This window comes from Neovison vison, chromosome 3 (genome assembly GCF_020171115.1).
Source record: "Neovison vison isolate M4711 chromosome 3, ASM_NN_V1, whole genome shotgun sequence".
Taxonomy (NCBI): Eukaryota; Metazoa; Chordata; class Mammalia; order Carnivora; family Mustelidae; genus Neogale; species Neogale vison.
The window spans coordinates 140214722-140241350 of NC_058093.1; the positions used below are offsets into that span (position 1 = coordinate 140214722).

The window sequence follows — 26629 nt, forward strand, 5'->3', positions numbered from 1 at the left end:
TTAAGGGGGCACCTGGGTGGCTCAGTAGGTTAGGCGTCTGCCTTTGGTTCAGGTCATGATCTCGGGGTCCTGGGATCCAGCCCCACGTTGGGCTCCCTGCTAAGCGGGGTGTCTGCTTCTCTGTCTCCCTCTGCCATTCCTCATGCTCGTGCATGCACACACGCTCTCTCTCTCCCTCTCTCTCAAATAAACAAAATTTTTAAGAAATAAATAAAAACTAAAATAAAATAAAATAAAATAAAATCATCATTAGCAAAGCACCCAGCCCCTGTGGTTGATCTCTACCAAGCACGCTGACCGAAGTGTAGAGATCATGGTTTTTAGAGAACTTAAGACACAGAATCACCAACTACTGCCCAACTCCCACCAGAGCAGAAACGGTCTGAAGAGAGTTGAAACACTGGGTAATGTTTCTTTAAGCCACCACTTATCCAAAGCTTGGACCCACGCTCTAGAGGTCCCAGGGAGTGGACAGGCTCTGTCCTCTCTCCGTCCTTTCTTTACGGTGACACCGGATTTATGTCACGTGCCCTCTCCTTAGACCAAAAAACATCATCCAGTTTCCCATCATTCATTCCCGAGGGCAGTCGGTTCAGGAACAAAAAGAACATAAAAGGCTATTCAAAGACTCACAGGTGGTAGGCCCAGGACACACAATTCCAACAGATGATAAAAGGTCTCCCGTAGAACAAAGCGGGCTGTGCAAGTGACAGCTTGGATCTGCAGTGTGACGGGCGCCCACTCGCAGGCACCCGGGGGAGACTAACACGTGAACCTCATCTTCCTCTCCTGCTGACACGAGGGCCCTGCTGTCCCACCCACTCGCAGGGACGCCCGCGCTACCGCACAGCGTTCTGTCACTCGGTCGGTGGCAGGACGGTGTCCACCACACCGCCCACGTCTTTTCCTGTCACTTCACCGCCCCCGCCCAGCCAAAGCAGAGTGAAGGCTTGGAACACCCCAGAGAGGATCCCCAAAGCCTGCGAATGTCCCCAGGGGCTGAGAGGACATTCCCCACTCAGGAGCAACTCTCCCTCCGTCGAACCATGGGCGCATCCCCGCTCTCCCATCCCTCTGTGTCACTTAAGATTTATACTTTCTCGGCGGGAAGGGGGTGGACTTGAGGGCAAAATCATGGGACCTTCTGAAGAGCACTGGGGTGATGGCAACTCAGCGGAGGTTTCAGAAACTCTGAATCAGCCCCGCTGGTTCACCGGAAGGAATCCAGATGTGAAGGTCACAGACACAGGACAGTCATGAAAACTGTGCAAAGCCCAGCACGTGCACACGGCACTGGCACTGCCTGGAACCTAACATCACGGCCGGGGGGACCCGCGTCTGCAGGGCTACAGAACCGATGTACGAACACCGCTCTCTGTAACTGCACACTTCTGGCTTGGTTTCCGGAAATGTTTGTCACCCTCACAACCCCACTACCTATCACCTGCTCCCTTCCTGCATTCTGGAAGGCGAGAGCAAATTCCCCACTTGGGGGAACAGAATGTTTAACTCCCACTTCATTTCCCAGTTATATCAGGTACAAAGAGAAATGTTTATATTTAAAAGTTTTCTCTCCATTTTTCATTCTGGTCCTGAAGAACCACTGTGTTGAAAACATTACAAAAATAAATTTCAGTTTTTTCTTTTAAAGATAATGGACAGGGGCGCCTGGGTGGCTCAGCAGTTAAATGTCTGCCTTCGGCTCAGGTCATGATCGCAGGGTCCTGGGATGGAGCCCCGCGCCGGGCTCTCTGCTTCTCCCTCTGCCACTACCCCCTGCTTCTGTTCCCTCTCTCACTGTGTCTCTGTCAAAAAAAATTAATAAAATCTTTTTAAAATTTTTTTTAAATTAAAAAAATAAAAGATAATGGACAGGGAACTTGCTTGAGCATCTCTTTCATTGGACAGCTTGGTTTTCGGACAGAATTACCTTTAGTTGTTGTAATAATGTCTTGTATTTCATTCGTACTCCATAAAACATACCTTCCTTCAAAGGCACCAACAGTCTTTTAATTTAAAACTAAACCCCATATAACTAACCTAGGATTCACTAATAGCGTTTGTGTCTAATGCAGAATGTCCTTTTACCCACTGAAAATATTGGGGAGGAGGGAATGCTAGGCCTATTTACAGAAATGGAAACTAAAAGAACTCGAGTCTGTCATGTGATCGCTTTATTCTCTCCTGACATGGACAAAACATTTCCTTTCTTACCAAAGCCTCTTAAAATTATAGAAAGCTATTTTGTCTTTGTTGGCCAAAGTCAAGAGTTATCAGGTCCAAGAAAAATTTAAGAAAAACCTATTCACCCTTCATCGTCCTTTGTACACTTGGTGATGAAAGAGACCGCCCTTCCGGGACCTGCTTTCCAGTTTCAAACTAGAGACCAGCGGCGTAAAAGGCTCCGGCATCACTTAGCCGGGGAGTGCTAACTTCAGATCACCCCCGGACGCCCACCTGCCTGTGCCTCACCCAGCCTACATCCAGGTCTGACCCAGCCACCGTTCTGCGTCCAACATGACCAGGCAAAGGCCAATCTGGACAGCAAACACACATCAAATCCACCATTTAAGTGGAGAAACGAACGTTTTAATTTCATGAAAACCAATAAACTCTAAATCATAGTAATCCTAAAGAAAACCATAGTACACACTGACCACCCTGACAGTCTTCCACAAACTTCCCGAAGAACTGTGATAACAGAAGCCCTGTTACTCTTCTGGGGGACTATGTTCGTCACTATTTTCTAGCACCGTCTGGACACCGAAGCCCTTTCTGAAGAATCACTCACTGAGTAATGAACATAACTCATACTTCTAACCTCCTTGCCTTTCCTTCAAATATAAAACGTTTTTGTTTTTCCTTTTTTTGAATGTAGTCTCCACACCCAGCATGAAGCCCCAAAGCAAGGCTAGCTCACGACCTTGAGATCAAGGGCCGGTTGAGCGTCTGACTCTTGGTTTCGGCTCAGGTGGCTCAGGTCATGACCGAGCCCCGCATCAGGCTACACTCAGCAGGGGGTCTGCGTGGGATTCTCTCTCTCTCTCTGCCCCTCCCCTGCTTTGCTTGGTCTCTTCCCCCCCCAACCAATAAATAAATAAATTTTTTAAAAAAAGACATTTTGCACACAGGATGAAGAGAACAGAATATACATTTTGCTAATTCCATGTGAATTAACAAGAAATTAGTAAATACAGTTGCTATTTATCCGTAATAGATTTACTTGTTTCACTAAATCCTATCCATCTTGGTATGATCCTTGTATCAATTCTCAATAATGCAGATACTTTGGCCAAGGTAGGGTGTCCTTTTTCAGTTAAGACTTAGCATTCCTAGGGCACCTGGGTGCTCAGTGGGTTAATCCTCTGCCTTCAGCTCAGGTCATGATCTCAGGGTCCTGGGATCTAGCCTCGGATGGGGCTCTCTGCTCAGCGGGGAGCCTACTTCCTCCTCTCTCTCTGCCTGCCTCTCTGCCTACTTATGATCTGTCAAATAGATAAATAAATAAAAATCTTTAAAAGAAGAAACTTAGTGTTCCTGATTTGAAATGTAACTGATGGGAAAGTTCAAACCCCTTCTTGGAAATACAAACACAGCACCACAGTATCCAGGGTACAACCTTGAGAGACACAAGAATAAAACCAGCCCTTCCCTGTGGTTCTTCTATGTACTGCCCTCAAGGCAATACACACAGGCACCTCCCTGCCCTCCTGGCCCCTCCACTCTCCTCAGCCCTTCAGGAGAAGCCAGCAGAGCACCCTGCCACATGAGCAAAGGGTCTCTACAAACCTCAGCCCTTCTAGAAGCTCAACTAGCAATTTTTGGCCTATTTCCCATGTCACCGCGCCTGAGGAAGGTCCCCCTTAGATCCAAACTCTCAAAGCTCAGCCATCATGAGCTCCTTTGCTTTTCCCACGGAGGTTCTCCAGTGGCCAGGAGAACTTCTAGAGAAGACTGCAGATCCCTGTTCTTTATCCCCGCCCCTGGGGAACCCCAGTCTCCCCTGGCTCCACGAAGCTCTCTTCCACACTGCTGACTCCCACGCTGCCAGCAGTTCCTAACCTTCCTCCTTACCTGCTTCATACTGCCTTCTCCCTGCCGTGAGCTTCAGAGACGGCGGGCATCAGGCGAGACCTCTCCTAGAGCCCTTCCTACCTTCTGACCTTTCCCACTCCCGCACAGCTGGCCATCGCAAGCCAGTCCTCCAAACCCACTGCGAGCTGGCCGCCCCCCTCTCCTGCCGTCTCGACCACGCCTGTCATCTCTACCTGCTGGCATAAAGAGGCTAATCTTAGCCCGCAGACCCTACTGCCAGTGCCCTGTCGTGGGCACGCCGCCTCCAGGCAAGTGCTCAACAGCTGGGACAAATTAGGGACCTCTAGCTCCGTCCCAGCCCCTCTGCAATCCACTCCTGAGACCACCGCTAAAATCCAGGCTGAAGGAAGGCATCTGGAGGTGGAGGAACTGTTCTGTATCACCATTTTTGGGGTGGATACGTATTTCTTTGTATTCGTGGAGACTCAAAGAATTTACTCTATGTAAAGAGGGGTGGAGATGACCAGGAATAACGGGAGGCCCAAAATGTAGAGCAACAGTAACAAAGGACCTAAGTCCGTCACCGTCACCAGTATCCGTGTGCGGGAGGAGGGAAAAGAAAGAACTAGCTGAAGTCCCGAGAAAACACAATCCTGACCGTATGCTGTAAGGCCGCAGAGGAGGGAAACGTGTACATACTCTCTCCTCCGCTTAGTACAAAAACTGCCGAATCAGAGTAAGGTCTGCGACCTCGTTAGCAGCAGTGTACCGGGGATAACGGCTTCCTTGTGATGACGGTGTCTTCATGACGCAGGGTGGTCAGGGACAGCAGGGTAAAGGGTTCCTGGAAACTCCTTGTGGGATCTTTGCAACTCTTCTGTAAGTTATAGTAATTTCAAAATAGCTAAATGAAGACAGTACTATCATTTAGTCGTATCCAGCTACTAAACAAAAATCAAGCAAGCACATCACGGCTGGAAAACGCTCTGTACCACGGCCCCGTTCCGGGGCCTGCATCCTTTCCCGCCGCCATGGTCTTACAGCAGAATTCCATGCCCCAGGCATCCTTGCCTCTCGTGAACCCCACAGCACCACCAGGAACCCATCAGACTTCTCCTGACTCCCTGGCTCTCCCCTCCCCCCCGCCTGGGTCCTGTCTGACTCTATACTTCCCTGTGTCCAAGGGCAGCGGCAGCAACTCCCACGGTCCCCACCATCTGCCGGCTCACAGAACTGAGGCACTTCCACATTCAGCCCTAATTCTACCTGCAGAGCCACCTTTCCGACCTGCCTGCTTCGTGCTCCACTTGGCTCCCCCAGCTGCGTGGCAAAGTTAACCTAAAGCCCTCATGTTCCTCCCAACCTGTTCCTCCTGAGCCCTGTCCGGGTTATGTCGATGATTTTCACCTTTTCTGTGAAAACATGAAAAGCCCTCAGGCAGCATTTCACAAGCAATGAAACAGACGTGACTTCTGTAGGATCTTATTAGGCTTCTCGCCAACACAAGGCTGAAATACACATAGTAAATGCTGGTTTTTCTACACAGGAACAGACTCTTTCCAGCAGGATAGCTGATTATCATGCTAATGAATTATTCTAAATCTCTGAAAAGAAAAATGCGGCAGTCCCCAAATTCTGATCTAACCAAAGGTCCTTTTTTTCTGATCCATGAATACAAATGCCAAAATGATTTCCCAAAAGGATATACCAATTTCTGTTGCTGCCTTTATGCATTAAAAAGGAGTTATTTTAAGCTCATCCTGTCTCTCAACTTCATAAATATTTATTAGCAAACATCTAAGGCAGCAAAAAGATAACTTATTACATACTGATTTCTACACTACTGGTTATTAGAAAGTTTGAAACTTTTCCCACGTGGTTTGCTTACCAGTCGTAAGAGAAGTATTTGTTAACTGAATAATGAATGGGTGCAGAGGGAGATGATGAATATCCTATTTACTTCTCTCTGCTGCTCTATGAGGTAACTTACCAACCTATGCTCTTGTCGCTCAGCGAATAATAATCAGGAAAAGCACACAAAACCCATCCATACAGTTTCCTAAAATAAATTAGTTTCTATGGACAAACCCTGATGCAGAGAAGGAGCACTCAACATCACAGCTACACAACACCTGCAGACCACAGGTGGGAGGGCACAGTGCCTCCCTCCAGCTCTGACTTCCTCGTGCCAGAAAATTTTCCACCTAAAAAATGAGGGTAACAGTATATACCCAGCCCCGGGGATACAGGAAGGACTGGGTACTTAACGATTATTTGAGAGAGGGCACTGTCAAAGTCAAACACACAGCACAGAAAGGACCCGATTCAAACAAGGAGTGGCCACTGGTCGGAGAATTTCAAGGAACGTTCCTCCTCCTGTCACCCCACAACCAGCTGGGAGATCTACACCCAGGGCCAGGACCCCTTCCTGGCCAAGCATTCAGGACCGCATTGTGGAGAATGGTTTGTGATTATTAACCTTCCTTCTCACAGGGTTTGAGCAAGAGAAGGAACGAGCTAAGTGGACAGCACTTTCGGGTGGGGAGGCTGGCCCTGAGGGGCTGGGGGGGATGGGAGATCCCACACAGGGCCCACTGGCCGGGCTGCGAGCCTCGGTCAGGGTCAGAGTTAGAGACTGGGGCACAAATCAAACCCACCAGGTCAGAACCATGGCGGTAGATAGAAGAGATGCCCAGACAGAGTCGGCACGGCACCGTCCTCATCAGAGCCCACCTGCTCCCGACGGCCCCCAAATCACAGCAGAACTACAGTTCATCCGGACACAGCACCTCACCGTTTGCACAACTTCCCACCAACAGCCGCTCTCCCCTGAAGATGGATGGAACATTGGCAAAGGTCACACCTAAGAGATGGGGCTTCTCGAAATCCTCAGAACCCCTGCAAACAAGGTTTTCCCAGGGGAGCCCCAAGAATTATATAACCCTCTAAAGTTCTGAATCTTGCTTAATTAAAAAAAAAAAATCAATCAATAATTAATGTGATCTGAGGAACAGAAAAGAAAATAACGTATACCTCCATCTGTTTCGAGATTCACACTCAACAAGAAAGTGGTTCTCATATAGGATTTCCCATGAAGGGCAAATATAGAAGAAATTACATCCTGAAGATGTGAATTTTCATACTGTTCCAGTCGCCTACACTTTGCTTTAATCTCCTTCATTTAACTCTGTCACTACCCTTGGCAGTCCCCGTCATCAAAGCTACACTGTAAATTGGGAAAGGCAGATGCAACCCTCCAGTTCCCAAGTCCATTTTATTTCATCTATTTGTTTTGCCTTCATAAAACCAAATGCTCAAAATTTAACGTTAATGAGTTTTTAACTATCTCCCGAAGGCTCACAAATCTGTAAAAATTCTTGAGAAGTGTAATAAAAGATACAAATTGCAGACCAAAAATATCATCGACCCAAATTCAATCCTGTTTGCCAGATGCCTGTTCAGTGTCGATACTGAAACTCAGGCCACAGAAAAAAGCTGCTTAACTCCCCACCCAAGAAATAATAATTTTTTTTAAAAGATCTTATTTATTTTAGAGAGCGTGAGAGAGCGTGTACATCTGCGTATATGCTCGCGAGCAGGAGATGCACGGGGAGGAGGAGGAGGGAGAATCCCAAGCCAACTGTGCTCAGCTCGATCCCACAACCCGATCCCAATCAGGGTCGAAATCAAGAGTCAGACACAAGCAACTGAGGCGCCCCAGAATGTAATTTTGTACTGATGTAGTCTTCTAAAAGTCTGACAGCTAGGGACGCCTGGACGGCTCAGTCATTAAGCATCTGCCTTCAGCTCAGGTCATGACCCTGGGGTCCTGGGATAAGTCCCCTATCGGCTCCCAGCTCCAAGGGGAATCTGCCTCTTCCCGCTCCCACTGCCTGCTGCTCTCCCTGATTGTGTTCTCTCTCTGCCAAATACACAAACAAAACCCTAAAAAAAATCTGACAGCTAGACAAAAACCATATCCTGGCAGTCTTACGGAAAGATTCGCAAAGTGAAGAAGAAAATCAGTCATGCGAGAAGGTGAGCCCAGCGCTGGTGCAGATGCCTGGCAAAGACCGAAAGTGGGGACAGCAGCACACGAATCACGGTTTCTGACGCATTCCCCACTACTGGCTGATACTAGGTTCAGGCAGGAAATACCCAACAGGGGCCTGGAGCACCTAGTGCTGGTAAGGAAACAAGGGCCCGGAACGACACGACGACAATGACAAGGACACATAGGTCAACTGAAAGAGTGGGCCATGGCCAGAGCTGGCGCGACTCGGGCAACAAACAAAGCAGCGCCGGATTATAACCCAAAGTATAAAATAAAAGCCCGTGAGTCCCTGATGACACAAAGGACTAAAGGTCTCAACGGGATACTGCAGCTAAACCTCCCGCACAGAGGAATTCTGAGTGACAACCCTGGTGCCCCCCTCTTCCGCAGGGGAAGAGGATTCCCAGCTCCTGAAGTGACTTTCTTCCAAAGAGGACAGTGCGGAAAGGGAAGAAAAGAGTAACTTCCGGTGGAGAAGCCTGACAACCCCTCTCCGAGCCAGATGACCAAGGTCAGCATCCAAAGTGGTAACCTGCAGGTAGAGCAGGTCCCGCGTTGATGTGAGGAGAACAGCATGTTACCCCAGAAACAGGCTTCCTCAGTCCAAGCACGAGAAAGACCCTGCACAAAGCCCAGCCGCCGCCCACTCTGCAAACCACCGACCTCCGCTCCTCCGAAGCACAGGGTCATGGAACACAAGCAAGTCTGAGAAAGCATCACAGCCAAGAGAGGGGTACGGAGATGTAGCAACCAAATGTAACCTTACATCCCGCATGGGATGCCAGAACAGAACAGGGCATCGGGTAAAAACGGAGGAAATCTAAAGAAATCACAGGCTTCAGTTAGTTTGTTTTTTATAAGTGAGTAAGATGGGAGCCTGGGTGGCTCAGTCAGTTAAGCACCTGCCTTCGGCTCACGTCATGATCTCAGGGGTTCTGGCATCCTGGGGTTCTGGGATGGAGCCCCTCATCAGGCTTCCGAGCTCAGAGGGCAGTCTGCTTCTCCCTCTCCCTCCGCTCCTTCCCCCTGCTCATTCTCTCTCTCTCCATCAAATAAATAAATACTTTTTTAAAAAAATTATTTGACAGACAGAGATCACAAGTAGGCAGAGAGACAGGCAGAGAGAGAGGAGGAAGCAGTCTCCCCGCTGAGCAGAGAGCCCGATGCGGGGCTCGATCCCAGGACCCTGAGATCATGACCTGAGCCAAAGGCAGAGGCTTTAACCCGCTGAGCCACCCAGGCGCCCTAAATAAATAAATTTTTTTAAATAAATAAATAAAAGCAAGAAAGAGCTGATGAACAGCTAGCCAAGAGGGTAGAGGGCACGAAACGTGAAGAGGGACGGGGACGAGCAGTCCCTGGAGAAAGGCCACACTTGGGTGGGCCAACAGCATTACAAACAAGGTATTCCTAAAATGTTTACGGCACAGCTCTCTGTATGGGGAGATTAATTTTCCCTTTTATCCTCTTACCAATAAGCTGCCTCAAGGTCAGTCACTGACAAATCAAAATGACTTAACTTTTTTTTTTTTTTAATTGGGACACCTGGGTGGCTCAGTCGTTAAGCATCTGCCTTTGGCTCTGGTCATGATCCCAGGATCCTGGTATCAAGCCCCGCATCAGGTCTGGGCTCAGGCCATGACCTCAGGGTCATGAGATCCCTCCCAGCATCTGGCTTTGCACTGGGCATGGAGCCTGCTTGAGATTCTGTCTCTCTCCCTCTTCCTTGGCCCCTCCCCTGCCCTTAAAAATAAAGTTCCTCCTAAATAAAGGTTTGGACGTACAGGTCACATGGAAATAAATGAATTGTTTATGCCTCTCACTAGGATTTAGGTATCTTCTAACAAAGCTGGCCTTTCCTTCCACGGTAACACTGTAAATGGGATCTGCCATCCAAACTTTGGCAGCCATAAACAGAAACTGCTGCTTCCCTTTAAATAAAGTGTATGCGGAACGCTTTCCCAGTCATCCACTGCAATCCACTTGTGAAGCCGATACAACGAATGGCCTGCATGCAGGAAAACAGAACAAGGTAATACATTTATTTATTTTTAATTGTGGTAAAATACTCCTACCACAAAGTTTCCATCTTAACTAAATAATTTTTTTAAGGAGGCCCCAAGACCTGAACTCAGATTGGAGTCGGACACCTAACTGACTGAGCCACCCAGGTGCCCCCTAACAATATAATTTTTATAGGAAAACTATATAAAAATAATAAAAGCAAAAAAAATGCTACCTACTATTTCTAAAAAAATGCTACCTACTAAGACCTACAGAGGAATAAAAAACAATTAGCTGAGCTAATTGTCCCCCAATATATGCTGAAAGTGTCTTAAAACCTCTAAGGGGCAATTTAACTCACACATTCTCCAAGGTTTGGACTTCAGACTTCTGATACACACACACACACACACACACACACACACTCTCTCTCTCTCTCTCTCTCTCTCTCTCTCAAACACACACCTGATTCACTAAACATTTGTATGTCATACCACAGCCACTCACTTGAGAGAGATTCCAACCTAATTTTTTTTTTTTTCTGAGATATCCAGTTCAAGGGCCTGAGAGAGATTTACGATCATACCTCATTTCAAGCCTCTTCCGTGGAGTTTCCCCATCTACCTATTCCTCAAAAATCAGACTCCCCTCCCCCTATACTGTTTTTCTCTCAGACACTCAAAATAAGAGTATCCCCTCTACTTCTCTCTCACGGAGTCCTGCCCATTTTCCTCAGAAACATCACATCTGCCCTCTCTAGAATGCCTTCCCTCCTCCTGTTGTGAATGGAGTCACCTCACATCTAGACAAAGACAACACCTGATTCCCCATCCTCTCATTCAGGACTGCCTGACTCAACCAGCTAAACTCCATTTCAACCATATCTATCACTGCCCTCCATTCAAAATCCTCAAATCACTTCCAAACCACAGCCAAACTCCTTGGCCTGACCCACAGTCCCTATCCAGCTGAGTGAGGGCCAACCACCGCCAGGCCGCACCCGGCAGGTATGCCCGGCAGACACACCTTTCCATCTTGGGTGTCGTGATTTCTTGGCCCAGAATCTTCCCAACACACACACAGCCCTCCATTGGCCGTGTCAGAGAACCCATTCGTAAGGGTTTTCTCAAAGAGCCTCAACTTCATCATTTTAAAAATGGGCACCAGTAACAACAGCCATTGCACAGGACGGCCGTGTAAGTGAAAACATGTAATACATACGCAAAGCACCAACGCATCAGCATTATTAAAATGCTATTTTCTGGGGCACCTGGGTGGCTCAGTGGGTTAAAGCCTCTGCCTTCGGCTCAGGTCATGATCCCAGGGTCCTGGGATCGAGCCCCAGATCAGGCTCTCTGCTAAGCAGGGAGCCTGCTTCCTCCTCTCTCTCTGCCTGCTTCTCTGTCTACTTGTGATCTCTGTCAAATAAATTAAAAAAACAAAAAACAAAAAACAAAACTTTAAAACTGGTAAATGTAGGGGCGCCTGGGTGGCTCAGTGGATTAAGCCGCTGCCTTCGGCTCGGGCCATGATCCCAGGGTCCTGGGATCGAGCCCCGCATCGGGCTCTCTACTCTGTGGGAAGCCTGCTTCCTCCTCTCTCTCTGCCTGCCTCTCGCCAACTTCTGATCTCTGTCTGTCAAATAAATAAATAAAATAAAATCTTTAAAAAAAAAAAAAAAAACTGGTAAATGTAAAATAAATAAATAAATAGATAGATGAAATGCTATTTTCCTCCTCTCTTGTTGATTTGTAAGAATAGCAAAACAAAACAGAAAAAAAAAAAAGGAAAACTGAGTAAGTGTTTTTGAGGTGAGGAAGTGAAGTAAGTTGGAGGTGATGATGGTCTGGTTGGAGGAAAAGGAGAGAACTCTGCAGAGTGAAGGCTCTGCTTCCTTACTACATCTCATCTCCCTTCACAACCCACGGCCTTCCTCTTCCTGTGCAGGCGCCCCAGTCCCACCACCAGCCACTGCTAGGATCACCAGATCCTACCTGGAAAAGAACGCAGTTTCCTCGGAAAAGGCAGCGGAATTTCAACTCGCAAAGCAAAATACCTCAACAGGTCCCTCGGACTGTCCCGTAACCTTTTTCCCTAATTTCGAAACTCTGTCTTCCGAGCCAAGCATGACTGGCTGCGATCTCAACAACTCCTTGCCCAACCTTGGCCCAACCCACACGGCAAGACCACGTTCACGCGCGGACGGCCACGGCGCCAGGCCCTGGCGGCTCACAGACCGGGCCCCACGGAAGGGCCGAGCTCCAGCACGAGCAGGGGACGAGCAGGTCACCACGGATGAAAGCCACGCCAGGAGCCCTCGGGAGAATTCCCCCCGCCAGGAGCCCCGCCCCGAGGAGCGGTCCCCAAGACCTATACCAATGAACGAACACTCCAAGAGAAGCTAGAGAAGAAAGGGAAGGGACACACGAGGCGCAGAGAAAAGAAAAGTCAAAGCAAAAGGGGGCTAAGAAGTCTTCATCACACTGCAGAGCTATCTACCCAGTCGTCCAGTTCTCCGGCAAGTGGAGGGGCTGCCCTTTCCTTGTGGAAAGTCGGAGGGGAAGAGGGGAAGAAGACCAGGGTCTGGCGGCTGTGGAGGCAGAGCGACATGGGGAACGGGCTCCCTGGCGGCCACCCCAAGAAGAGGGGAGTGTCCACTCGGGATGCTCTCTGAGGTCACGCTAACTCCTGACCGCCCCCCTGCGGGCGCGCGCATCATCACTTCTAATAGGGGCGGCGTTCGCGTTTGTCCTCTCCCTAGCTGGCCCTGTTCATGCTGGGCCACCGCTCATCAGCTCTGCTCTCCCAGGAGCAGGTGTTGACCGAACGATGATGAAAGAGAGAAGTGACACAGGGGTGCCTGGCGGGCTCCGTCGATGGACTGTGCCACTGCTGGTCTCGGAGTCGTGAGCTCCAGCCCCACGGTGACTGCAGAGATTCCTTAAGAAGAAAATCTTTATTTTTTTTTAAAGATTTCATTTATTCCTTTGACAGAGAGAGACATGCAAGAGAGGGAACACAAGCAGGGGGAGTGGGAGAGGGAGAAGCAGGCTCCCCGCTGAACAGGGAGCCCGATCCGGGGCTCGATCTCAGGACTCTGGGATCATGACCTGAACTGAAGGCAGATGTTGAACAACTGGGCCACCAAGGCGCTCCAAAACAAAACCTTAAAAAAAAATTACGAAATGACTGAAAGTAATCTACTTTCACAGCACACAGCCTCCATTCCCTTCACCCAGAAAATACTGGGGGCCTGGATTCAAAGGCTGACCTTCCAGCTCTGCGTCAACCCCCCTGCAGAACCACTCCCCAGACACTTGAAAATCGCTGGACGCCAAGAGGACACGAAGGCTTAGCAATTTCCAGCTCCAAAAGATCCAAGTTCGGGTCAAGCAAAGACATTACACATGGGAAAGAAGAGAAAGAGAGAACATGCAGGAAAATTCCCACGTCTGTCAGAGGGCACTTCGTCAACCCCTGGAATGCAGAAGTAGAGAAACAAGCGGACTGTTGTGTATTAATATTCTGCACAGGACAAGAGCTTCCCATGAAAGAATGCTGACTGCATTCACGAGTTTCTTTTCCCTTCCCTCCTCAAGTCCTACAAAAATGACATTAGAAGTATTTTTAAAAGATAAAAATAGCAAACACAGAGACAGAAGTATCTCCTACTGCTTAGGGTTGGGGACACCGGAGAAGTGAGGAGGGACAACTAACGGGAACAGAGAGCTTCTCTCTGGGGGATGACAAGTCCTCCAGGTGACCATGGAGATGGTTCCACAGCTCTACGAGTGCACAGAAAACCACCGACCCATACACCGCACACGGGTGACCTGCGTCTCTAAATAAAGTCCCAACCAAAAATTACCTACACCGTATACCCGCAAGGAAAGGACAGCGAGAATGGAGTCAAACCCAACAGAAGACACCAACAGAGTTTTAGGGAAAAGGAAGAGAGGGCAGGCGAGTGGCAGCTGGCTCAGCAAGGTCAAGAAGTTGTGTCCCAAGGTCATGTGGGAGGCTGCCACAGAGCCGGAGAGTTAGTTCTAGGGAACTTCAAAGCTCAGGCCTTGGACTCGGCAAAGGAGACACTGTGTGTGTCTGGAGGACCAGGGTGGGGCTCCAACGGGGAGAGGATAAAGAGCCCTTGTACCCTCCCCATTCCCCCACCCCCCACTCCTGCAGGCAGGACATCTGGAGGGGAGGGGGGAAAAGCTCCGGGTTATGGGGAGAGCCAGGGAGGCTTGGGATTCAGAGCCCCCGTCGTGAAGTATGAGATGGAAAGCCTGGCCTGGGGCCTTCCGTTTCCTCCACCCCTCAAACCAAAAGCCAAGTTTACTCCCCAGACAGAAGCAGGGACGAGTCTCCTAAGAAACGAAAGCTGCAGTTGAGAAGATTCCAGATGCTGCCTTGTGGGATCCTGCAAAAAGGGTCCAGCTCCATGAGTCATCAGAGAAACACCCCCCCTCGCCCTCCCCACTCCCACCCAGCTTTTCATGACCTTGTCCTTAACTCGGACTGCCAGACCTGAGGGCAAGCCGCCAACAGGAAAGAGACCAGAAGAAATAAAGAATTAAAAAACAAAAAGAAGACAGAAATGCTGCAAAGAGTGGAAGCATATCCACACACAGAGTATCCTCGGAGAAGACGGAAGTGGGCATTATGGAAAACATGCACCCAAAGAGTAAGAAGGAACTTTTAGAAATAATAACTGAAACAAAAGATCAAACAGGTAATAAATAAATAAGTAAAGCCAAGGAACGCAGAACTGGAAAAGGGCAAAGGCATGAACATGGAAAGTTCACTCCAGTTGGTCCAACATCTGACTACTGAGAGTGTTTCAGAAAGAAAAAAACAGAGATACTATCAAAGAAAAAATGCAGGAGTGACTCCCCAAGACTAAACGCACCAAGTCTCGGGAGGCAGGGGCCGGCACAGGCTGCCAGATAAAATACAGGATGCCCAACTACATCTGAATTTAGATAAACAATGATCCGTCTCTTTGCAGAAGTATGTTCTGGTGCTTATCTGGGCACCTTGTGTTTTCAGTTTGCTAAATCTGGCAACCCTCGACCTCTGACGGCCTAGCACAGCAAATGACAACAGTCCAGAGCAGTGAAATTAAAGGAACATCAAAAAATTTAAGAAGTACAACAAAGGACTAGACAGCGTTTCCATGGGTCCCCTCGGCAGCCAACAGGGCAACTCACACCTGGCCACAGGCAACAACAGCCCTGCCCTGGGCCTGTGCTTTAGGCAGCCATTTCCAACAGCACCAAGCACAGAGATTGGTTTTTTTTTTCCTTTGGTCTCTTGGGAGTTTTGGTTTTCCCTTTAGTTTCAGGCACTGTCCGAGTGACTAGGAATTGTGGGAAAGAGATGGGGGTGGCGTGTATGTGGAGACCACAGCACTGCCCTGGGCTCCCACAGCTCCTTAACTCCCAGGGGCACGGAAGGTACTGAGAATCTTCAGTCACAAAACTTAAGTGGGAGAGAAGTTCAAGAAAATCATGCTGGATGGCAACTCCACCCATCCGGGCTCCCTGGGAAGCCTGCACTGCTCTGTCCGCAGCTGGGTTCCAGGGGCTCCAGGCTCGCTGGGCTCCCGGGGCTGCTCGGAGGAGGAGGCCGCCGCCTGCAGACGGCGGGTCTAAAGGGCCAGGCGGCAAGGCCCTGGGTGGGACCGGGGACCAGGCCAAAGACACAGCTTGATTTAAAACCTTTTAAATATTTAGGCATATGGTATATACCTTTTAAATATTTAAATATATTTTTTAAATATTTCATTATACCTTTTAAATATTTAGCCAGCTGGTCTCCTTTTGTAGTCTGGCCCCAGGCTCTGCTCTGGAACATCCAGGGCAGGTCTGGGGGCCATTATGACTATTATGACTATTATAATTTTTGCAGAGCAAGTTTGAGTACCTCACTCAAGGACACATGGCCAGTCAATGCTGGAGGACGGACAAGAACCCACACCTTCTGCCTCTGTGGCCCCGCTTGTGATCTCCACCAGGAGATCAGGAGGCAACATCTAAAATGAAGAAGTCCGAAGTTAGCGCTGTGAGTTCATTACTGAGAAGCCAGAGGGTCAGTAAGGGAAGATCAAAGAGGTGAAATGGACCGCAGGGAGGAGGACTAGAAGTCACCCTGTGGTTCTTTCAAATCTATGTACGCGTATTACTTTGACCAAAAAATTAAAACTGTTAGAAATCGTTAAGTAACCATCTTAACGTCACATCTCTCCCCTCAGTAGAAACAACTTTAAAAAAAAAAAAAAAAATCACTCTGCTCCTCAAAGCCTCGTTTCTCCAAAAAAGCATAAAACCTACTCATGGCTTTTCCTAACGCAAACGCAAATCTGTCACAATTAGAAAGCAGCTCCACTAATTGTAACCCTTAGGGCATTACTACATTAAGTGTGGTCTCAAAATTGTTTACAGTGAAATATGGCATATTCCCTTACTGGTCAGAAAAAATGTTATGTAACTGAAAACCCAGAAATAGTCTTTTTTTTTTTTTTATTGCAAAATTAGGCTACATGAATATTCAGGAAGAATTTTTAATTCTTTTTCTTTTTTTTGTTTTTCTTTTTCGGGTCTCTCTCCCTCCAACCTCAACGCGTTGAGAAGACCCTTACTCAGTGAGAGTTAAAAATACAGGAAGCAAAAAGAGGTGTGGGGGAGGATTTGGCATCCAAATACTATCAGATTATGTATATTCTAGAAAACTGCACAGCTCATAAAATTATTTAATTCGGAATCAGCTGAGCTCTTCCGCCAAGCCTACGGAATCTAAGAGCACATGTAATGAAATGCAAATAACGATACCCCCTCCGTTAGACCAGGGCCAGTATCAAAGAGAAAATTCCAACCCTGGAGAATTTTTTTGTGTTTCTGTTCAAGCCCTGGGGAGGGAGAAACAGAGAGAAAAAAGAAAAAGGCCTACAACCTAAGACTTGACCCCAGAACAAAGCCATGGCCCTTTGAAGAATGCAGTCGGGTAGCCTTTTATGTCTCTAGCTAACCAGGCTGCCCATTTTAAAATGTGAGGTCGCACAGGGCTCGGGGCCCGTCTCCCAGTGTGTTCTCCGGCTGGCTTACCTCCATCCGCTCTATTCCTGAGCCTCATCTGACTTCCTCCTGTTCAAAGCCTCCCGAGGACACCTCTAACTGAGCAACCCCAATCTGTCCAAGGTACTGGCCTTTCTAACGCTTATCTCCACCATGCCTTTGTTTTATTCATAGGATACCTTTGAAGAAGGCTCTGAAGTGGTTTATAGTAAGAGACAGATAAGGACGTGAAACTGCAGAGGGAGAGGCATCCCCTGTGACGCAGGCGTCTGAAGGCGTCTGCGCCCTCCATCCTCACCTTCCACCCCAGACACTGGGACGGATCCACGGGATCCTGGCGACACTGGCGACACACCGGATAGAATCTCTATTTCCACTTAGAGGAGGTGCCGGGAACAGGCAAATTCACAGAGACGTAAAGCAGAACAGAGGTTAGGGGCGTGGAGGAAGGTGGCGAGGAAAGTTACCACTGAACTGGTTCAGAGCTTTTCTTGGGGGCGATGAAAAAGTTGTGCAGACAGGGATGTGTTTAATGCCACTGGTTAATTAATGCAGATGGTTAAAACAGTAACTATCATGCTACGCATATTTTACCACAATTAAGAAAAAAAAAACTGCGCCGAAGAGAGAACAACAGGGAGGACAAGCAATGTCAGATTTTAAAATGAAGATTTTCAGGGCGCCTGGGTGGCTCAGTGAGTTAAGTCTCTGCCTTCGGCCCAGGTCATGATCTCAGGGTCCTGGGATGGAGTCCCGCATCAGGCTCTCTGCTCAGCAGGGAGCCTGCTTCCCCCTCTCTCTCTCTGCCTGCCTCTCTGCCTACTTGAGATCCCTCTCTCTCTGTCAAATTTTTAAAAAAAATTTTTTTAAAATAAAAAAAAAAAAAAAAAAAGAAGATATTCGAGGCACACCGAGGTGGGCCAGGCAGCTAAGCATACGACTCCTCATCTCAGCATTGTGAGTTCAAGCCCCATATTGGGCTCCACACTGGGCATGGAGATAAAGCAAGAAAGACAGGAAGGAAGGGAGGGAATGAAGATTTTGGAAATTCCAAAATCCAGTACCCTTTTGGGACCAACTTTAAGGAAATGGGCTAATAAGTATCAGGAGAGTGCTGGTAACCTTCAGCAAACAGCAGTCTGAGGGGTACAGAGCCCTGATCTTTAGCATTTACCCATTTCAGTGTTTGGGTACCTCCAGCACAATACATTTCGGAGGTTACTACACGACAAACATGACCACTGTGGCTGAGAAGAGGCGCACGCAGTGGGCGAGTCAGCCAGTGAGGGGCAGCTGCTACCCAAGACAGCTCCACGTCACTATGTCCCGAAGTGTGTTCTGTTTATAGACATTAGGAGGGAAGAAACTTCTGAGTAAAACGGTCAAACATTTAAACTGGTTTCCTTACCACAAAGCTTCCCTAAATATCTATCCCCACCATCTTTTGAGCTCTTTATTTTCTTTTAAGATTTTATTTATTTATTTGAGAGAGCAAGAGAGAGAGCGAGCAAGAGGAGGGGGAGGGAGGGGAAGAAGCAGGCTCCCCACTGAGCAGGGAGCCTCATGTAGGACTCCACGCCAGGACCCCGGGATCATGACTGGAACCAAAGGCAGCCGCGTAACCAACTGAGCCACCCAGGCACCCCATCTTCTGAGATCTTTAACACATCAATATCCACTTTGAATCACAAAGAGGGGCTGCAGCATGAAATGTTCACCACATCTACTGGACCTCCAGACCCTCTTTTTCCTCTAAGAGGGACTCAGAGGTGTCCCATGTCTTCCGGGAAGTATTGCCACAAAGACATGAGTCTTCTCATTTGCAGCCCACAAAGAGACACCACCACAAAGAGCACAGATGGCCAGGTGTCCAGAAGGTGTCACCCCTCTGTAGAGCACCACCAATACCGGGTGTGACCAGCGCACCCTGGTAGACAATCCAAATGGGACAAGCCAATGTGGGTCAAACTTTCCAGACAATTTACACAGAGGAGCCCAGACAGCCTCTGATCACTGGCCCCAAGCCACAGGGTTCAAAGGAAGGAGAAAGTTTGGGCACAGTTTCTTTTGGTCTTTCCTGTGGAATATTAACTTCTCTCCAGGACCCACAACACATCTCTTAAGATCCCCCAAAACCTTAAGGTACATTAACCTCTAAAATATTCCAGGTAGGGCCCAGTAGGAATCTAGATAAAGCTGCCCAAATATCTACAGAAAATTGATAAATGAGCTCAGTTCACAGAATGCCAAGGAATGCCTACACGCAGGGGAAGACCAAATATAACGGAAGTGAAGCCAGTAAAAGAAGGATGAGAGCAGCAGAAAAGGCAGATGATAAATTAACTCCTTAGGGAAGGATAAGGAGGTCAATAATCTTAAAGCCTCGCAAATTAACACCCAGAACAAGTCACGGTTTATTGGATTTGATTAGTAAGAATATTATTTTCACTTATTATTTCAACCCCTCCTAAACAGAGGAAAGGCCTTCTGTGATGAAAATCACATATTTATGTTTCTTTGCAAAAGTGCTGAGAATGACAAGGCCAATGATAAACAGGATCGGACCATCGTGCTCCTCCTTCTCTCAAGTCTAGAATCAGAGGAAATGGTTCTCCCATCTCTCTACCAAAGACCATCAATACAGGACAAGGAAAAAGCCACAATAAACCCAGTGAACGTGTCAGGGGATTTCCTGAAGGTTCAGGATATTTGGAACCATCCAGCCGACCAACAGGTTAAGTAAAATCGAGGCCACCATGACTCCATGCCATCACTGCTCTCTCTGGCTTACACACACAAGAAACGTAAGCCAAACCCTTTAGAGAGAAAGAAAATAGTAAGGCCAACCATTTCATGGGCAGGCCAGGTCTTCAGACAATTCTAGTAGATTGAGTAATAAGCACGTAGGTCCAAAAATATCTACCACTTCCCAATGAGCTCATTTCCAATAGTTAAGAGTTCATGTACCCCCTGACAGGAGAAGATTCACTGAGGTCTGAAGTAACTCCCAGAAACTTCCAATTATTCTTTTGCTTCTTCCACTGAAGAACAAATCAAAAATCAGAAAATGCTGATCTCATAACCTGGATTAACCAACCCCCTCTCTTTATTGAAAAGCATTCCTTAAGATTTTCTGTCTACGAGGGCTCCTGGGTGGCTCAGGCGGTTGAGCATCCGACTCTCGGTTTCAGCTCAGGCCATGATCTCAGGGTCATGAGATCGAGCCCCACATCGGACTCGACTCTAGGTGTGGAGCCTGCTGGAGACACTCTCTCTCCCTCTGTCCCGCCCCTCTCTCTCCCTCTCTTCTGTCCACCGAATGGTACAGAAACAACGGGTCAAGAACCCCACCCATTCATCCAGCAGCCGCAGAACCCGGAGTTCCTTCGTGGGAGTTCTGTTACAGTAATGGCATCCCACCGCCTCTAGCTCTTTCCCTGCTAGCCAATACAACCACCTCTCAGATTCTAAAATCCCTATGTAAACGCGGCCACTCCAACAAAGCACTCTTTACCTGAATGCTCGGGTGGCAGCTTTGAAAAAAAGCTTAGTTAGCCAACAGGCTGCCATTTATTCAAATGCCTTTCTTTCACCCCTGGATTTTGAAACCATTTTTTTTTTAAAAGATTTTATTTATTTATTTGACAGAGAGAGATCACAAGTAGGCAGAGAGGCAGGCGGGGGGGGGGGGGGGAGCAGGCTCCCCGCTGAGCAGAGAGCCCGATGCGGGACTCGATCCCAGGACCCTGAGATCATGACCTGAGCCGAAGGCAGCGGCCTAACCCACTGAGCCACCCAGGCGCCCGGAAACCATTTTTATTATAAGCATAGTATATGCTCTTCGCCAGTCCTCTAAAACCCAAAGACATAAGCAAAAGTCTCCAGGAGGCCCACTAGTCAGAGGTAAGCTCTGATAAGAATTGGGATATAGACTTCTAAATGCATACAGAAGCATAAATACAAACACACATACATATTTTTAACATACTAGGCCTTGTCATGTTCAACCATCTCTCTCCACGTCTATGCATGTTTCCATCATGTCAGACATATGTTCGTGTGAATTCAGCGCACACATTTGCTCAAGAATACCCTTTTAAATTTAGATTTTGATATTTTCCAAAGAGATTTTTGCCAAGGCAAGGAACCACGAGAGAGACCTTTCTTGGAGAATTCTTGCAAAAATAAGAACACTTCAAAAAATAACCTTTAAGATATACAGTGTTGAGTTTCACCCATTTGCGTTAAAATTCTGAAGACGTATTTTTAGCTCGTGGTAAAATGAAAGATGAGGGAAACAGACATTAAAATCATTTACTCATGCTCTTAAATCATAACCCTTATGTTTAACTTCTGTCATTCCATCCATCGAGAGACCACATATTCTTGATTTCACAGTAAACTAGGCTTCTCTGTGGATAAGCATTTATCCAGAAACTTATAATATATTTATGTGTATTTATCCATGTCTGATATCTCAGTATGCTCCCCCCCACACTCTCCAAAGGGATCGTAGCCTGAAGGAAGTCTTATCTAAACAATAAGCCACTTCCCTTGCTTGAGGAAAGGATGAATCCAGAAGCTCAGGAAGCTTCCCGAGAAAGGGCAAACCGGTTGAAGCTGCAACTTAATAGCCTATCGTGCTAGGAAGAGAAAGAAAATCCATAATGGTCAACAATTAAAAAAAAAAGCTGGTCAGGAAGACATGCGAAGTCACTAGTCAACTTTCTAAGGTACATTGAGTCAAACTGATTATAAGTCAAATTCTTATTTTAAGAGGCTTCATACATATGTGAAAACACAGATGAAAACCCAAGAATAAAAAAACTTTTTTGGGGGATGGGGATTTTATTTGAGAAACATAGCAAGAGCAGGGGGGAGCTGCTGAGCCAGGACCCTGAGACCATGGCTGGGCCAAAGGCAGACACTTTACCAACTGAGCCACCTAGGTGCCCCATAAGAAAACCCATTTTTTTTTTTTTTTTAAGATTTTATTTTATTTATTTGAGAGAGAGAGACAGTGAGAGAGAGCATGAGCGAGGAGAAGGTCAGAGGGAGAAGCAGACTCCCCATGGAGCTGGGAGCCCGATGTGGGACTCGATCCCAGGACTCCAGGATCACGCCCTGAGCCGGAGGCAGTCGTTTAACCAACTGCGCCACCCAGGCGTCCCCAGAAAACCCATTTTTAACCCCATTCATAAGGTATAATCCATTTATCTGTGATTTTTAATGTGCATCAGTACAAGTGTCCCAGGTCCCTCTAAAAAGGAAGGAGGGAGCCAGTTGCCTATGAGGTCCAAGAGAAGAAGAGAAAGAAGGTGGAAGGGAAGCAGGGAAAGAGGAGGGGAGGGTGGAGGGGGGAAAAAGAAGGGGAGAGGAGGTGGGGGGAGGGAGGAAGAGGGAGGAGGAGAGAGAGCGGGAAGGGGGAAACAGGAGGAGAGGAGAAGCAGGGAACAGAGTGTGCATGCAGAGAGACATACACAGCTAAAATAGTGCCTGGTTCCTACCTGATATACAATTCATCATTATAGTTTTTGTTACATTTTACATTTCTCAAAAAAAGATAGGCAGGGAGACAGAAAAGAACTCTTTACCAGAGCAATTGAGACTGAGGGGATTTTAGCAAGCAGATACCAGGTACAATTAAAAGTAAAAAAAAAGAAATACCTAGAAGTCGTTAAAGAGGTAATAACCACCCTTCCAGGGAAGAAATGGGGCCCTGAGCACAGTTACTGCCCTCTAGGTAGAAGAAAAGCAAATGTTTGGATAAGCCCAGGTGATAACAGTTAAGGACTGACAAGGGTACTTAATTTTATTTAGGAGTTTATATTTCTTAAGCCACCTGCTCCACTTCTGGAAAAATGTCTTTTTAAATAGAACGCTGAAGTTAATATGAATGATGTTCTTAGTAACTATATTTTATAGGAAATATAAAATATATATGAAAAGGCAAATAAAAGCAACACGAAGAAAAAAAAGAGACATACGGATAAACGTTACATGGCTCAAGAGAGACAACCGTGGATTTCAGGTAAAGCCTGAACAAGCACCCCTTTCTTTCTTTGGGCCAGCTACCTGCAAACAGGGAAATTCGGGCCTTATTTACCTCCACCTAGCTAACTTCAGAGCTTCTGAGTCTTGTGTGTTAGCTAAATTCTTGGGAAGAAGGAAAATCAAGAAAAGAGAAAATGGTCCACAGTATGCTGGGGTAGGGGGTGGCCAGGGGAGGAAAAGACTGAGTCATATACATTCTCACCTTAAAAAAAATAAACAAACTCTAAAGAAAAATACCTGATTTCATATTTATAAAATTAGAAAACACAGGATATCAAGCCATGACAGGATACATCTGAACCGGCCCTCTTCGTGTGGCGTTAACTGATTTAATATTTCATTTTCCTTCATACTTTGCTAAAATCACATACAAATTCCAAAATGCCCAGTTTCCCACATTTTGTCCATTAAAAAAAACTATCTGGGGGACACCTGGGTGGCTCAGTCAATTAAGCATGTGACTCAACGTCTGGCGCAGGTCATGATCTCTGGGTCCTGAGATCGAGCCCCAGGTGGTACTCTGCGCTCAGAGCAGTCTGCTTGGGATCCTTTCCCTCTGCCCTCCACACCACCCCCTCATGCACACATGCTCTCTCTCAAATAAATGCATCAAATTAATTATTTTTTAAGTATTAAAAGAAATAGTAAGAATTCCATCCTGAGTCTGCCTGTATAACATTAAATATCCCATAAAGATTATGTTTTATTATTCAAGTGATTAAAGTCCTTTTAAAATACACTGGGTTTCTTATCTTAGACCAGAACATAATCACAGAGCATCCTTGCGGAAGACACAAAGTTCCGATCCTTCCGTGTTCTGACTTCCCCGAGTAGAGGACAGTCACAGAAAGACAACTATAATGGCAGAGCAGTAAAATAATTTTCGAAAGCAAAGCACTAACCTAACAAAAACACCTGCGGAGGGCTCCTTTCATGTCAAAGGGAAATCACACTTGATCTTAGCCAAAAGACCGAGAAGCGATGTGTCAAAGGAAAATCAATGTGCATGGGATTTCTAGTCCTGCGGGCTCCCGGGGCCCCAGGCTGAAGCCGCTCTCAGAAGCCCGCGGCCTCAGTCACTTCCTCAGGAAATGGGACTGACCACAGTCGCCCCCAGCTCAGAATGCTCTCCGGCAGAGAGGGTCTAGGATTTGGAAGAGGACACGTGCGCCACAACTAGCGACACTGGCTGGTCCCACAGGACAGACGCTCCTGTGCCCTCAAGCCTGGGGCTTCTGCTTTGTTTTGTGGCTTTTGTGGGGGCCCAGGTGGAAGGTGACGGGTCCCTCACTGCCGCAGCTGCTCAGACCCACTCTGTATCTCCCTCCTCTCCCACCAGACGGTCTCGGGGACCCAAAAGGCACATGACACAGGGTGCTGTCTGACGAAACTGCCATCAAACATACCCAAATTAAGCCCCTCCAGTCAATCCACGTGACCACTGTTTTCTTTTTCTCGCTCAAGAGTCAAAAATAGAATTGTGCTGACATGCCCAGAGTGGTAAGGTTTTTGAGCCGGGGAACATCTACTTACTGCACATACAGAGCTTCCAAAAATACCTGTCTCAGGTTTTTCTTTAGAAAGCGGAATGTCGATTTAAAGGGCAGGGCTGCCCTCGGGTTAGCATTTCAAAGCGATGGTTCTGCGAGGAAAGCTCCAAGCAGAAGGAAGAGTTGACTGACTACCAAACCACCACGGGCGACCTGAACGCTCGCTGGCCGCCCCAAACCTCGCTACCAGAGCTGTTATCTGGCTGTGCACGCCCTCCCTAAGGCTGTCCTTCATTTCACCTCCAGGAATTCCTCTGGAAACCCGGTAATCCACCTGGTCTCACAGCTCTGCAGGTATCTGGTCTAGGACAACAAAAAGGTGCTCAGGGCAAGGGCTTGCCCAAACAGACACCCGGAGCTTGCTAATGATGAGAGAGAACTTTCAGCTAAGGAGATTACCATGGGGGTCTCACTCTCCAGCGCACACCCACAACCAATAAATCCTTAAAGTCCAGACAGGGGGGAAAAAAGGCTCTTTTCCTTAGGTTTTTCTTCTTCCCCTCTAAAGGAAAAAAGGCAAAGATCCCATTTCCTGTACCTGGACAACATGACATTGACCTTAGGGCACAGGGACAATGTTTTAAACCCCCAAAAATTAAATCTTCCAAAGTGTGAGGCACTGCTATAAAAAATGTTTGATGCAGCAGAACCCTGGAAAAAATGGAAATGTTCATCGGTAGAGATGACTGAATCAACTGTGATACGTCCGCTTTAAAAAAAAACTGTGGTGAAATACACATAACGTGAAAGTTACCACCTTAACCACTTTTTTTTTTTTTTTTAAGATTTTAGTTATTTATTTGACAGCGAGAGAGGGAACACAAACTGTGGGAGTAGGAAAAGGAGAAGCAGGGACCCGGGGGATCACAACCTGAGCCAAAGGCAGCCGCTTAACAACTTAGCCACCCAGGTGCCTCACCTTAAGCATTTCTAAGTACACAGCTGAACAGTGTTACCTACATTTACATTATTTATAATACATCCTTTTACATTATTTATAATACATCCTTTTTATGGAGTATTACGCAGTCATTAAAGTAAGGCAGACGAGGGACACCTGGGTATCAGTTAAGCCTCTGACTCTGGGTTTCAGCTCAGGTCATGATGACATGTGTCCTGGGACTGAGCACCCCAACACCCCCTCCCCAACTCCCCTCCACCCCCACACTGGACCCTGCTCGGTGGAGAGTCTGCTTGAGGAGTCTCTCCCTCTGCCCCTCCCCTCACTCTCTCCACAGTAAATTTTAAAATCCTTAAAAAAAAAAGAAGAGTAAGTGTGTTATAGATACTAACATGGAACCATCAAGGTACACCATTTTGTGAAAATAAAAATCAGGTCATAAAACAGTATCTAAATTACACTAAAATTAAAAAGAAAAAACAAGCATACTGCATTTTATATGTTTCTACATATAGGTATGTAAAATGAAGAGATGTAAAATTCATAGAAAGGATTAGGATGCACACCAAACATTCTGTCACTTGAATCCAGAAAAGAGCAGGGGATGATGGGAAGGCAGGGGCAAATATTTTTCGGAGTTCATCCACCGAGTGTAGGTGTGCATTTTCAAAATTTCATACCTACAGGAAAGTAGATGAGAGTTTATATTTCTTGTGAACTTAGGGATAGTCAAAGTCATCAATCTTGGTAAATTCTGTCAAAGGCACTTTTGCTCCAGCCCTATTTCCCACTGGATTTACGTTCTTTTAAGTGAAAGACCCTGGTGCTGGTAATTTGCTAATTCATCAATGAGTTTAGAGAAATACTGAAAGGGTCTGGGCTAAACCTGTCACCATCAATAAACTTCAGGAAAGTTCACCACGTCCTCTGCTTGAAGTGGGTTATTCAAAAGGTTTCA

At 47.1% G+C, this 26629-nt stretch overlaps 1 protein-coding gene and 1 pseudogene across 7 annotated transcripts in view; both read right to left on the minus strand.

Annotated features, from left to right (window-relative positions):
- The window catches only part of ZNF532 (zinc finger protein 532), a 105098-nt gene that overhangs the window by 60623 nt on the left and 17846 nt on the right, over nt 1-26629 (minus strand). The window lies entirely within an intron of this gene.
- On the minus strand, nt 24023-24203 carry LOC122903701 (annotated as a pseudogene).